Source organism: Anthonomus grandis, chromosome 9, assembly GCF_022605725.1.
Source record: "Anthonomus grandis grandis chromosome 9, icAntGran1.3, whole genome shotgun sequence".
In the NCBI taxonomy this organism is placed as follows: domain Eukaryota; kingdom Metazoa; phylum Arthropoda; class Insecta; order Coleoptera; family Curculionidae; genus Anthonomus; species Anthonomus grandis.
The window spans coordinates 6,377,787-6,391,703 of record NC_065554.1 but is presented as its reverse complement, the minus strand read 5'-3'; the positions used below and the strand labels follow the sequence as shown (position 1 = coordinate 6,391,703).

General features: G+C 30.2%; 1 long non-coding RNA gene across 2 annotated transcripts; it reads right to left on the bottom strand.

Moving 5' to 3' along the window:
* Positions 1 to 11,388: 11,388 nt before the first annotated feature.
* LOC126740627 (uncharacterized) lies at positions 11,389 to 13,216 on the bottom strand. Of its 2 annotated transcripts, none has more exons than XR_007661958.1 (5): positions 13,047 to 13,216; positions 12,675 to 12,830; positions 12,375 to 12,549; positions 11,867 to 12,019; positions 11,389 to 11,632 (listed from the first exon to the last, which is right to left on the bottom strand). It is a non-coding gene; the product is annotated as an uncharacterized LOC126740627 (long non-coding RNA). The 2 variants fall into 2 exon arrangements; XR_007661959.1 differs by having other exon boundaries at positions 11,389 to 11,624.
* Positions 13,217 to 13,917: the final 701 nt, after the last annotated feature.

Below are 13,917 nucleotides of genomic sequence, written 5' to 3'. Positions count from 1 at the left end.
CGATTGCCAATTAAATTTTCAAGTGGAAATATGATTATGGACTTTCAAATAATTTTCAGTAATTTTTGATAATATTCTGTCACAAAGACCGCCCTAATATTGCTAATAATATTTAAAATTTGAAAAATAGGTTATTTTAAAATTACTCGAAAACAAATGGAGATATCGAAACGCGGTTTTCACTGGTTTGTTAGTATGTTTTAAGTCCTCGAAACCGCAGTGAAAAAATCATATCATTGCGTTTAACTTTTTAGAGAAAATCTCTAAAAACCCAGTCTCTGTTAAACAATGCCCTCTGACGACTTCCCTGAAAACAAAGTGACATTGACAGGTGCATATTTTGAAAGCGCTTTGAATTTCCTTTTAAACGAGTACCCACTTGAATTACTTTTAATAAAGAATCTGAGTACAAGGCGATTAAAAAGTTGCATTATTTATGATCTTTCCCTACCCTTCTCATTGGAGATATGAAGAAAATTATTTAGCCAAATGAAAGCAAAATTGATGAAGATTATTCTAATGTTTTCAAAATGGTACCTAATAATTTAAATTTTTTGAATTTACTGTCCAGTTACGCCCTCTTGTGGTAGTCTTTGTAAAGTAAGTTTTGGTAAAGTGCTAATACTATTTTAATTTTATATAAATATTTTTAACAATTTTTCTTATTGGCAGATCTAAAATTCTATGTTTTCAACGTAAAAAACGCCACAGTTGCCAAATCCGTTATTGTAATATGGTCGCAATCGATTATGCCAAAACATTCCCAAAAAGTGGTAAATAAAGGTCAGTGTAGAAGTTATATAAGACAGTCCAGCTTATTTACTAATCTCTTAATAAATATTCGTATAGTGCAATGATATTTCTACAACAGTAATAATAATTACAATCTAACTTTTTGGTGCTTACGGAGGAAAAACTATATTAGCAGTCTAAGGGTGTGTAGATCCAATATTTATTAGTTAAATGCTTTATCTTATTCTTCAATAATAAACACTTTAATTTTTCCGGCTTAAGAAACAACAAAAACTAATATCAAACCCATTCCATTGACTGTGTGAAAGTGACGTTTACGCCTTCCTTTAGAAAGTTTTTAGCCTTTGAAGGAATTTCGGTCAAAGCGGTTCCGACCCTTTTGTCCGGAATAATTACGATGACTGTCCGAAATCATTTTGTGGCGTCCTTTTGCGTATCCTTTACGCCATTTAAGAGCTCCTCTGTTGCCTGGGCGGTTGATCTATGGCATGTAGCTATTATAGCTTAGCTTCTGGGTATACTGCTTCCATATTAATAATTTAGTTGTAAATGCTTTTTCTCATTCGTATGAATTATCCGAACATGGGATTAAACAGTAATTTACGTGTTCGTTTCTAGTTTTTTTAAATATATTTCTATCCATGCAGGATGGAAAAAGAGCATAATAAATTATATAAAAACTGAAAAATAAGTCTTACAAAAATATAGTTTAATCGATTGCAACTTTGTACCTACAACATGACAATGCGTTCACCGACGCCTAAATCAATCATTTACTGAGACATGCTACCAGACCACTCTCGGCTTTTTACGTCAAAAAGTCGTTAAATTATAAAACTAGCACTTTGCGCTATTTTTCATTCTGTCAGATTTTCTCGTAAAGAATGAGGTATATATTCCTATTGGGAAAATATAATACTGATCCTGGTAAAACCACATAAGTTGAGGTATTTTATAAAATTTTTTTCATCTAGATAACATGACGCAACGTTTTATCGATGGTTATTAAAGGTAAAAGTAAACTTAAAAGCTTCTTATTCTATATCTATATAATTTATATGTAGTAAGCTTTAATCGATAAATATTTTTTATTCTAGAAGCCTTATATATATTTTATACTCTGGCTTCATTTCATTCTATCCGATTTAATACAGTCATCAAACATCAACGTCAATCAAAATATTGTAATTTCCATCAGTTGGAAATTAACCATATTTTAGATATTAATTAATTTCCTCACTACCAGGCAACGTAATTAAATCTCTTATAGCACCTTCTATGATAAAATAAATTAATTTACTAAAAATGTAAGAAGTTTCGAGATAATGTGACTAAATGTTAGTGAAATTGTCAGGAATGAAAACGTAACGTCTATGATACTGTTCGTTTAATTATTATTTACCTAGATAGCCGACTGTTCTTCGTACTTTAATTTTTTTGCAAATTCTCCTGCGTTGTCCCTTAATTTATTACCATATTTAATATATTTTTTTGCATAAAGAAATCTTTTTATACATTTAATTTAAAAGCCTAACCTGCTTCTTTTATAAGTTAATTTTAATTTTTAGATATATTTGAAGGGTTTTACAGAAGAGCAAAATGAAGCTCATCTTAAGAATAGAGGCTTAGTAATTGAATAAAAATGCCGACTTCGGAAGTGGTCTAGTGGAATGTAAACAACATTCGTATGCTCATAATTTATAAAACTGAAATTAAAATTGAAGTTTAAATATTTACTGTTATCAATGACTCCAATCACAACGATTTATATACATTAATTTGTGGAAATGATTATAAATATAAGAAGTGTATATTAGATAGTTAGTCGAGATGCTTTTCAACAATAGAACTGTCTCAGCTTCTGATCCTGCGGTGATTCAAAACCGACTATTTCTCAATTTTTGCACGTAGGCTAAATTCGTCTACTTAACCCTTTGCAGAATAAAGCAGCATAAACGAATTTAAGCCATTATTTTCCATTAAAGTTTGCAAATCATTTAGGAATAAGTGTTGTTTGCTGAAAAGACCTTCGCAGGACGCCGACGTCACCAAAATTTTCATGATATAGCAAACAAGTTGGTACGCAATTGATGGTACCCAACATCTCTAAACTTAAACGCAACTTTGGAAATATCTCCAAAATTGATCCATTGATCGAGAAAAATTTGTTACATAGCTAGCAAGCATTATGGTTCTTCTTGGAGAAATGTCTATTGTGATATTGCCTTGGTCTACAAGGAACTGAACTTTTTTTTGAATGGGTAGTAACATCGAAAAAGTCACTTTGAAATTCTTTTTTTTTCTTTTTAAGTTTCTTAAAGGCCGTATAATCGAAGTTGGAAACTGTTTCTGGATTTTAATCTTATTTCCTAGACTGATCTCTAAATATTTTTATGAATAAAATTGAACTGCTAATTGATTTAAATGTCATCGTTCATTTCTTCGAAGTACTTTTAATTAACAAAACAAAATCGATAACATTCAATTCCTTAACTTCCAGACTTTCCGTTAAATTTTTCAATTTAAATGTAATATTTTTACAGAAATGTAAGGAACCTAAAAAGTCAAAATCTAAAATCATTTTAAGCAGGTTAGTAGTAGAAGTACGTGGTCTACTATTAAAATAATACAATAATTTCCAAAGAAATCCACACTGCTTTGACCTTTTATTTGATCAAACCGATCAAAACATGCTACCTTATAGATATAAACTCGAAGTCATTTATTTAAATTTTAATAAAAGAAGATCATGAATTTTTTTGTTTTCCAAACCTAGTTTTGTTTTAATTTACTAGGAAAAATAATCAAGTTTTTTTGCAGATATCCCAAAATACCAAAACCAAAACACTGAAAACACTATTTCAATAAGAAAAAAATTAAACCCTATTTTCCAGAGAGCTAAAAATCTAATAACACACGTTTAGGGCGCCATTTTGCCACCCATATATTTAACCATAGGTCAACATAAAATGCAATGTAAAAGGGTGGACAAGAAAAGAGTGCTGGGCTAGCCTATCTCGTGGAGAGTGGTCGTGCAAGTTCTTTAGGAAGTAAATAAAATAAAGCTTAGGGACGCCAGTGACCAAATTACCTTTAAAACACCCCTATAGAATTTAACTAAAGGGCCACACAATACTTACTATAAAAACTACTGCACAAAATAAAGACCAGAGTACCTACGAATTATAAGTCCTGTAAAAGCTCTGCCTCTAGAAATTAGGGTCAAATAAAAAATTTAAAATTTATTTTCAAACGACAGGAAAATTTAATTCAAATTTAGGTTATTAATTATGTAACTTTAATTGAGGGAAGAATCGTAAGGTTAAGAAAATATCAACACTACTAAAAAATGAGCTATTATACCATGGTATCACTTAATAAAGCTTCTAAAAAATACAACGAAGATAAACCCACCTTATTGTGATCACAATTTGGTTTACACTTGTGCCGATATAAAAAATAAAAAAACTGTATTATCACACTTTTTGTGTCGATAAGTGATATTTTAAGCACTACTTTTGAATAAAATAAATACTTGCAAAAATTACACTTTGGACACGGTAAGTAAAAATAGGTAAGTTTTCAATTTAGCCCTAATTTAAATTACAAAAAAATATATATTCATTTTTTGTTTTCAGTATTCAATTTTCTGGGAGCCTGGGACACCACGACAGACTCAAGGAATCGAGGACACCATCAAACAAGTGGACATATCTGGAACTTCATCATACCAGACTAATTTTCATCCAATCTGGAAACTGGAGACCAACGAGGAAGAATAGAACTACTTTGGATCTTTCTTTTCACCCTATCTTTCATTCCTTCTTTTTTACACTTCAGAATTCAGCAGTGGAAAAGCAACAGAATTAATAAATTTGTTCTAGCTTTCGAGTTCTTCAATATAAATTTATTTATTTAAGCAAAAGATTTTCTATGCTACTATAAGACCAAAACCATTTATCCTGACCAAAGTCAGCACATGAATTTCAAAAGAACTCCTACAGAGATATAATTCATTTAATTTGCTAATTTTGTAGCTATTAATCCACAAAGGAACGCAATAATTACTAAAGCGTTAAATTGCCACAAAACAACAAAAGAAGAACGCGTACAAAGAATGCTAGACTAGGATTCTTTCAAAACGAATATTATTTATAAAGGATGGCTGTGAATTAAATAGTAATATACAGTTCGATAATATTTAATTGTTTGATTAAATAGTTAAGAAACTTTGTTTTTAAAGAATTAGATTAGTATATAAAATAGTTTAAGCAAAAATCAACTGTTACAAAATGCTTTAACGATGCTATGTTTTCCTTTTTAGTAGAGTAAACAACGATTGCTAAACAGCAACAATTTTCTGCGATTTTTCTACAGTTTTCGACTGTGTAAATCATAAGAACTCAATAATTAACTTGCAGCACTACGAGTTAAGAGAAACGCCTCTCGAATAGTTTAAGACATAACACTTAATAGCAGAAGTCAGCTTGAAAGGATTAATGTGATGACATCTTCAACTATAGAACGTTCGGTGATGGATAGGAGAGGATAGGACATCCAGGATAGTACAAGGATAGAACATTCAGACAATAGAATGTTCGGTGTCTTAAGGTCCAGTCTTAAACCCTATTTGTTTCTAGTGTTTATTAATGATATTCCTTGTCTGGAAATCAGCAGTAAAATCTGTCTGCGGACCATACACGATTTACTTGGAGCAACCCGGATATTAAGGCACTACATAGAACCGTATCAAATGCCCTATTATTGTGATGCGATTCTAATCTTCTGTGCTCTAAGGTTTCTAAAATAAATGTTTTGTTATACAAAAATATGTCCGAAACTTTTGTACTTCATAACACCAGTTTAGCCGTCGTTGAAACTGTGAGGTTTTTGGGACTTATTGTAGACAGGTCCTTAAAATGGGGCTTGCACAACGATGAAATGATCCAACAATCCAAAAAATTAAGCTCAGCATGGTTTGTAATTTTTAAATTTGCTAACGTATATTACGCATTTTTCTGGTCGCGTCTTCTATATGCCTCCAAATCAAATCCATGTCATGTTTTCCACATTTCGCAAGGCTTTAAAATCACACTTTTTCAGTCAATAAGTTTTTTATTAAATATATTTAAAACATTATAAAAATTGATGTGTTAAAACTTTTTCCTTTACTCTTTTCCTTTTGTACTTTACATTTTGCTATTTTTTGCTAAGACTATGTAATATACATATATATTTATTAGGACCATGTGCAATTTTCATTTTATTATACAAAGATTTTTAGTATGTATTTATGAGACAATTTATAGCATATGTTTATAGTTTATGTTTTCTGTATTGTGATCCTTTGTTTGCTTTTTGTATGTTTTTTAATATTTTATTTGCCTTATTAACAAAATCTGTAAACATTTTTTGACAATAAGGCAGAACAATATTTTTAAAGAGTCTTGAAAACTTAACTTGGTAATTAACATCACTATGTTGTATTGTTTTTGTTTAATTATTTGTTGTTGTATTGTTACTGCTTTTTTCAAATTTCTTTAGGAATATTTTAATTTAAAAAATTGCTTATTAATAAACAACAATAGCGACATAATATGGCTATATTTCAACTTACTTTTGAAGTTTTATGGTTTTTAATATCTTAATCATAACCCTCGAATATAAGACTTGGTATACTCTATACGATATCGATAAAAAAACCTAATAAGACTTATTGGAAAATATTTATTTCAAATAAAATGTCTATGTATAAATAAATATAAAACGTGCACCCATCAACTTTTTTCGGCCCACATAAAGACCGTCAGCTTTAACGTCGTTGGTGTAGAAAATGCGTCCTCGGTTTTCTCGGTCGTATCTTTAGTCATATAGTATTTTTGGCAAACTCATGCTAAAAAATGACGTATACGATGACAAATTACACCACCCCGAAGAAAACACTACGTTTTCGCAACTTTCTAGGGGTATAAACCCCAGAGTAGTCGCAGAAAAGACGTCACATATGGTATGATTGATTGACTCTATAAAATGTAAAATTTGCAAACACGTGCGTCTACTAATTACGGTTTTTTATGTTGCATAGAAATAACAGATAAATTGAAAATAATGTGGGGTAAATTTTAAATTCCATTATCACCTCTTAACAAAGTTCAAAGTGAAAAAAGTCGTTTAAATTTACCCAGAAAATGCATTAAAGTTTAAAAGTGCATTAGTATAATTTATTACGTCAAACAATTTGCTATATATAATTCAACTTACTTTAAAAGTCTCCCACGGAACAGACTCCGTCCATCAAAATAATAAAGCTTTATGCACAATACGCTTATTATATTAAAAGCGAAATGAGGAAAAAAAGAAATAACGCTTTAAAACATTTTAGAAAATTACTTAAGAGCTTTTTTATGCATACGGTGAAACTTAAAAAAATATACGTAAAAGTTGTAGAATTTCAAGTAAATCTAATAGTCTTTAACTTAACAAATATTGTTGCTAGATCAAAACATCCTTATTTTAAGCATGATTAATTCAAGATTAATATTTATTAATTAAGGTTACTTACTGTTAATTTCTGACGTTCGACATTTGTAGCATTGATTTGTATTTATTTAACCCATAGCATAGCAGGTGCGAAATTACATTATTGGCTAATAGGATGCGGCTTTGTTATTTGTTTAAAGTCCGTGTTTATAAAGCAGAAATCACACCGAAGGTTAGTAAGAAGAAATAAGTAACAATAATTCGACATAAAGCATTTTTAGTTTGCAAATACTATATTATTTTTATGTTAGCGATAAAGTCATTATTGTAATAAAACGTACACACAGAAAACACTTTCAACGGGATACACATTGAGTCAATGGAGTATACTGTATTTGCAATACCTAAATGACATTTACAATTAAATAAATGAATATTTTACTTTTATTTGTGCATATCTATTTGAAATTAGTTTAAACATAAGAATCATTGAAGTAAATAATGATCCTATTTAAACAATATCGAAACGTAGTTAAACTAACATAAGAAATCATTGAATCTCGTTGGCTTTTAATTAATGACTATATTAGAAGCAATGAAAAGTCTGATTTATTAGAATAGGTATCATCTTGAGCAAATGGTAGGTGTAAATTACATTAATATGAACTCTTTTATAAATAAATCTAATTTTTTTTGTAACAAAAATTATTATTTTTTAACTAAGAGAGTTAAGTAGACTTAAGTAGAGACTCATTTAAACAACCTTATCCCACAGTTGAGTTAATTTCACGTAGTGTTTATTGTAATATAATACTTTAATTGTTTAAATGCGAGTGTTTTATTGACTGAATATTAGTTTAAAGTCTATTTGAATAATATTTGAGCTTGTATTGTCAAATTCATTCAAATATCGTCGAATGCAAACCAAGTCAAAAATAGCATAACAATTATCGATCCAGATATTTAATTTTTAAAATACGAATCGTTAATTTTTATACAATTTTGACTTAGTTCCATGCAAACGAAATTTGAGAGGAGTCGAAAATCCAAGCCCTGAGCTGAAGGACAGGAGTTTTTAATTAAATAAAACAAAAATATATAAGGTTATCTTTTTTATTAAACTCTTTTTTACAAACATAACATTGTTTTTTGGTGTAATAACACAGGCTATAATAAATGTAATGGTCCTATCGGATCTCGAAAACTGTAACAAATATAGCTTTTTAAATACACTGCTCAAATTTGAAGTGGATATTGTACAGAGTGGCCAAATAAGCGAGGTAAGCGGCTGTATCTCAGGACCTGTACATCTGGCAACAATAGAATTTTTTTTATTATTATAAAAGTGGCCATGAGAAAATTCTGGAAATTATTTTTAAGTTCCGTATTTCACCACAAGAGGGCGCAACTAAAAATTAAATAAAAGAAACGTCTTTTTCTCCGAAAACTGAAATATTAACTTATACTTTTGATATTATTTTTAGTAAGCCTAGATAATTTGCTATAATTTTGGTTTATGAATTATTGACGTACGAACGATAGTAGGGGTGGGGGAAGCTATTGAAAGTGGAATCATTAAAATCGGTGTCAATTCTAAACCACTTATTCGATTTGAGCAATTCAAAATTTATTTGCAAGATAAATATAGCTGCTTTAAAAGCCTGATCTCATCACTACCCTGTAGTTTGTAATAAAACCGCCAGAGGGCACAATTCGTAATAATTCCAGTTTTTTTCATTTGGCTCCAAAAATTCAAATTAAATGATATATTTTTGACATCCTATTTAAAAAGTAAATAAAATTTGCAAAAGTATATTTTATTTACTTATAGCGAATTAAAGTTTTTTACGCACCGAGCCTAAACTTACGTACCGCCATCTAGTGTCTCGCCTAAAAATCTCTAATTAGTATTACCACAACTAGGATACCATGATGTTGTCATAATTAATAAATTATGAAAATATTAATTGATTGATAAATTGTAAATTAATAATACCTATGTATCACAGAATGACTGGAAGTTTATGTGACTTTCTTAAGGCGAATAATTTTATTAACGAATTTCTTTTTATATTTAAATTATGGTCCTGAAAAGAACCGATTTTAAACCCAAACATATTTGGTATTTAATGCCTCGATAGGTGTTCAAACTGCTTTCCATCACATTCCAAACAAGCTTCCAACCTTCTTTGGGTGGATAAAACTGCTGTTTCGATTTCAGCAGCTGATATTTCATTTATTGCACCACTGATTCTGTTTTCCATATTCTGCCTTGTTGTAGGTGGAGTTTGGTACACAATATCTTTTAAACGAACCCATAAGTAAAAGTCTAGGTATGTTAAGTCGGGTGACCTGGCCGGCCAAGGATATAGATTCCCCCTTCCGATCCAGCGCCACAGATTACCTAAACTAGTTAAGTTTAGGTAATCTGTGCCAGCGCCCTTGAAAGTAATTATTTATATGATACCGCACCAAACGGGAAAAATGTGCTGGGCACCCGTCCAATTGGAAATACATGGTCCGTCTTACTTCCAATGTCAAATCTTCCATTAAAATAGGCAAGGAATTTGTTAAAAATTGCAAAAAAACATTACCGGTTAATGTGCCATCAAAAAAATAAGGCCCAATAATTTTCATTCCGATAATGCCACACCACACGTTTACACTCCAGCGGCCTTGGTGCTGGACTTTTCGCATCCAACGAGGATTTTTAACCGACCAATAATACATGTTATGCCTGTTGACTTTCCCATCGCTACAAAAAGTGGCTTCATCGGTCCACAGAATCTGTGACAAAAAATCCCTGTTTTCGTGAATCATTGCTAGTATCCATTGGCAAAAATCAATTCGGCGCTCAAAATCATGTTCGTTTAGAGCTTGGTGTAGGATTATATGAAAAGGGTGTAGCCTTAAAATAAAAAGAAATGCCTATATTCGAGAAGAAAATTATAATAAAAAGATGTATTACCTGTGGTCTTTAAGTATATTTTGAACAGTAGTCCAAGCTATTCCCAAATCTAAAGATAACGCACGAGTTCCATTATACCTATTAAACTCTACGTAGGCCAACCCATTAATAATGTTTTCTTCAGTTCTTCCAGTAGAGCGACGCCTTCTAAATTTGGGCCGACTAAAACTCCCAGTATCGCGTAGTCGCTGTACCAACCGTGGAAAAAATTCTTCTGCCATAATGGCGGCTATCTGGACACCGAAGGGCACTGTACCGTCGTTCAGCTATTGCAGCATTTTGAAAGCACTCAAAGAAAACCGCAATCAAATCCACAGCTTTATTATTTGTCAAAGGCAGTTTACAAAAAATCGAGCAAAGAAAATTGAAAACAGATTAAAACTGGCTGTCTAATAAATATTTCACGTTTCCATACAATCCTTTTTAAAAGTTTCTTTTGTTTTTGCCGCCTACTATACGTTAACTAGACATTCTAAGGCCGAGCGCTAGATGGCGATATATAAGTTTAGACTCGGTGCGTAGAAGACTTTAATTCGCTATTACTTTTAAACAAGCAAAGATATTATCGTGCGGTTTTCACAGTATTTTTGCAAATTTTATTTACTTTTTAAATATGATGTAAAAAATCTACCATTCGATTTGAATTTTTGGAGCAAAATGAAAAAAACTGGAATTATTACAAATTGCGCCCTTTGGCGGTTTTATTAGGAACTATAGGGTAGTGATGAGATCAGACTTTTAAAGCAGTTACACTGATCTTGCAAATAAATTTTAAATCGCTTAAATCGAATAAGTGGTATAGAATTTACACCGATTTTAATGATTCCACTTTCAATAGCTTCCCCCACCCCTACTATCATTCGTACGTCAATAATTCATAAAACCAAAATTATAGCAAATTATCTAGGCTTACTAAAAATAATATCAAAAGTATAAGTTAATACTTAAGTTTTCGGAGAAAAAGACGTTTCTTTTATTTAATTTTCAGTTGCGCCCTCTTGCGGTGAAATACGGAACTTAAAAATAATTTCCAGAATTTTCTCACAACCACATTTATAATAATAAAAAAAATTCCATTGTTGCCAGATGTACAGGTCCTGAGATACAGCCGCTTACCTCGCTTATTTGGCCACCCTGTACAAAATTTTGTTTTTTTCCCAATAAGTATAAAATAAAACAAAAGTAAATTATTAATTAAATATTTATTATAAAATTTAGAATGTATTATTCCTCAATCAAATCAACAATTCCATCAAATTCTCAAAAATTCCAAACAGATTAATGAATTTTATCAATTACAACATACGTATTCCTGATGTCGGTCAATTGTGGGCCTTCGACTATTAAATACGGTTGCGCTTCCCTATGTACTTTTCTTCTAGCAGCTTTCTCAATTTGACTTTGTATTTTAGTTTCTATATCTCTTGATGCCTAAAATAAAAAAAGTTTATAAAATACACGTATTAAAAATAATTTAAAATAAAAAAATTAAATTAAATTAAAAATTTTATTTTATTTAATTTATTTGAAAAAAATAAAAAACAAAAAATTTAAAAATTAATTAATTAATTAATTAATTGTCTTTAAAAAAAAAAATCAGATCTGTCGTGCAAGTCAAGCAACAACCACCTGTCTTCTATTTTAATGATAAAAGTTGTGACTTACTGTAGCATGGATAATTATTCCTTCCACAGATTCATTCGTGGTATACTTCCAGTGTTCTTTTCCCAATCTCAAGCGACCTTTTGGTTTGGACCGCTCGAGATCTTTGTGGAAAGATACGCGGCAAGGATGCGATTTGCAACGCTACTTTTGAATCTAAAATATTTAAATTCCAATCAATTATTAAATTTACTTGATGAGCACAATGTTTTTTTTAGCCAACGCACAGATAACTAAATGTCAAGCAATAATAATTAAAAGCAGCACTAAAATTTGGCATTTAAACACACTAAGATCCGGTTTTTTAATAGAGGATTATCCCTAACCCGATGGTCAAGTCTTGTCAATGCTGTCAAAATTTCATGCAAAGTGTCAAATTTGATAAGACTTTACTCTTAGGTTGGGTTGGGATAAGCCTCTATTGAAAAATTGGCCCTAAGCTAAACTAGCATTAACCCTTGATTGATGAACTACTTCTAATAACAGGTTAAAAATAAAGATTCATTCATACCAGCAGTCAGTTGCTCTTTTAATTTTAGTTTTTCGATTAAGTCCTGCAGAATTGGATCTCTCGTCTCATCAATTTCCTTCTTTTTTAGTGTTAATACATTTTCAAAAAATATATCCCAATATGTTAATATTGACAGTTCGGTGCCTGGATATAAAATTGAAAAGTCGGATTCAATCTAAAATGAAAAATATTTTTTATTTAAAGCCATACTGTATAGATTTCATTCTTAAGGTGATAAATAGCAAAATTAAGTTTTTTTTTTTATTTTAAAATTATTTATAAGGTAATAATGAAACATACCAAAGAATTAGCTCTGGGATCAGATAGGACGGACCAACCCACTATTATTTCAGCCACTTTATTATATTCGCATTCCTGTCTCAATTTATATGTCAATATAAATTACCGTCATACCTCCCTGTATGGTAGGTATGATATGCCACACGTCATGTTTATCTAAAATTTTGTGTAAAATCAAAAATGTTAGAACATACTGGATATATAAATATAAAAAATATGTATAAAATATAAAGTAATAAACACTAGCTGGATTACTGCATGATTAGCATCTACGAGTATAGATAGCCATTTTTGTCGCCATGACGCCATGATAAATTTCGTTATTCTATGCAACCTTTTTTCTAGGGAAAAATAGCATATAATTTAACTTACCTGCAAAGATTTGTTTCAAGGAGTCCAACCCCCAGGACACCAGCAAATTATTCATATTAGTTATTATATAAAAAATAATGTATTTATAGAATAAAATAATTATGTATTGACACAGGAACCGATACACACGCATTGAAACCTAAACCGAAGCCTGTTGTTCCACGCCAGCATTGCCGAATACCGAAATGAAAGTGGGGCGTTTTTAATTTTAGCTATGGTTAAATTAAATATAGGTCGCATTGAAATAATAGTAATGATATTGCGGCGATTACAGTATTGTTTAAGGCGAAGGGAACATTGACATTCACCCTACGACACTTTTAATTTCCCCTAACTTTAGTTTCCTTTGCAATAAACACTGCAAATTTTTCCTTGATTACATAAGCTTTAAACACACTAATTTCTGTGATTTTCAAAGAAGTACAGATTACCCTTAGTTTTAAAAATATAAAATCATTTACGTAATAACAATATATTTTAAGTGAATAACTATTTTGATATGTTCTGAATATAATACTTGTAATAGCATCAATTATTTCTCCTTAATTATTTCAAATATAATTAATTAAATGAACATTAATCTTTATTATATAAATAAAAAAACAAATAATCAAAGCCTTGTTATTCAATATATTAAAGTGTTTTTTGTGTACTTACTGTGAATTCTACAAAAAATTAGACCTTTTTATATTCAACAAAAAATATAGCAGTTTTTTTATCAATCACTTTTTTTGCCATATTTTAAATAATGGAAATATAAGAAAAGTAATACTCTGTAATTCTTTAACACCCTACTACATACCTGTAAAAAAATATATTTTTTTTAATTTTTTTGTAACAAATTAAGGTTTTTTTGTAATCTTTTTAAAAT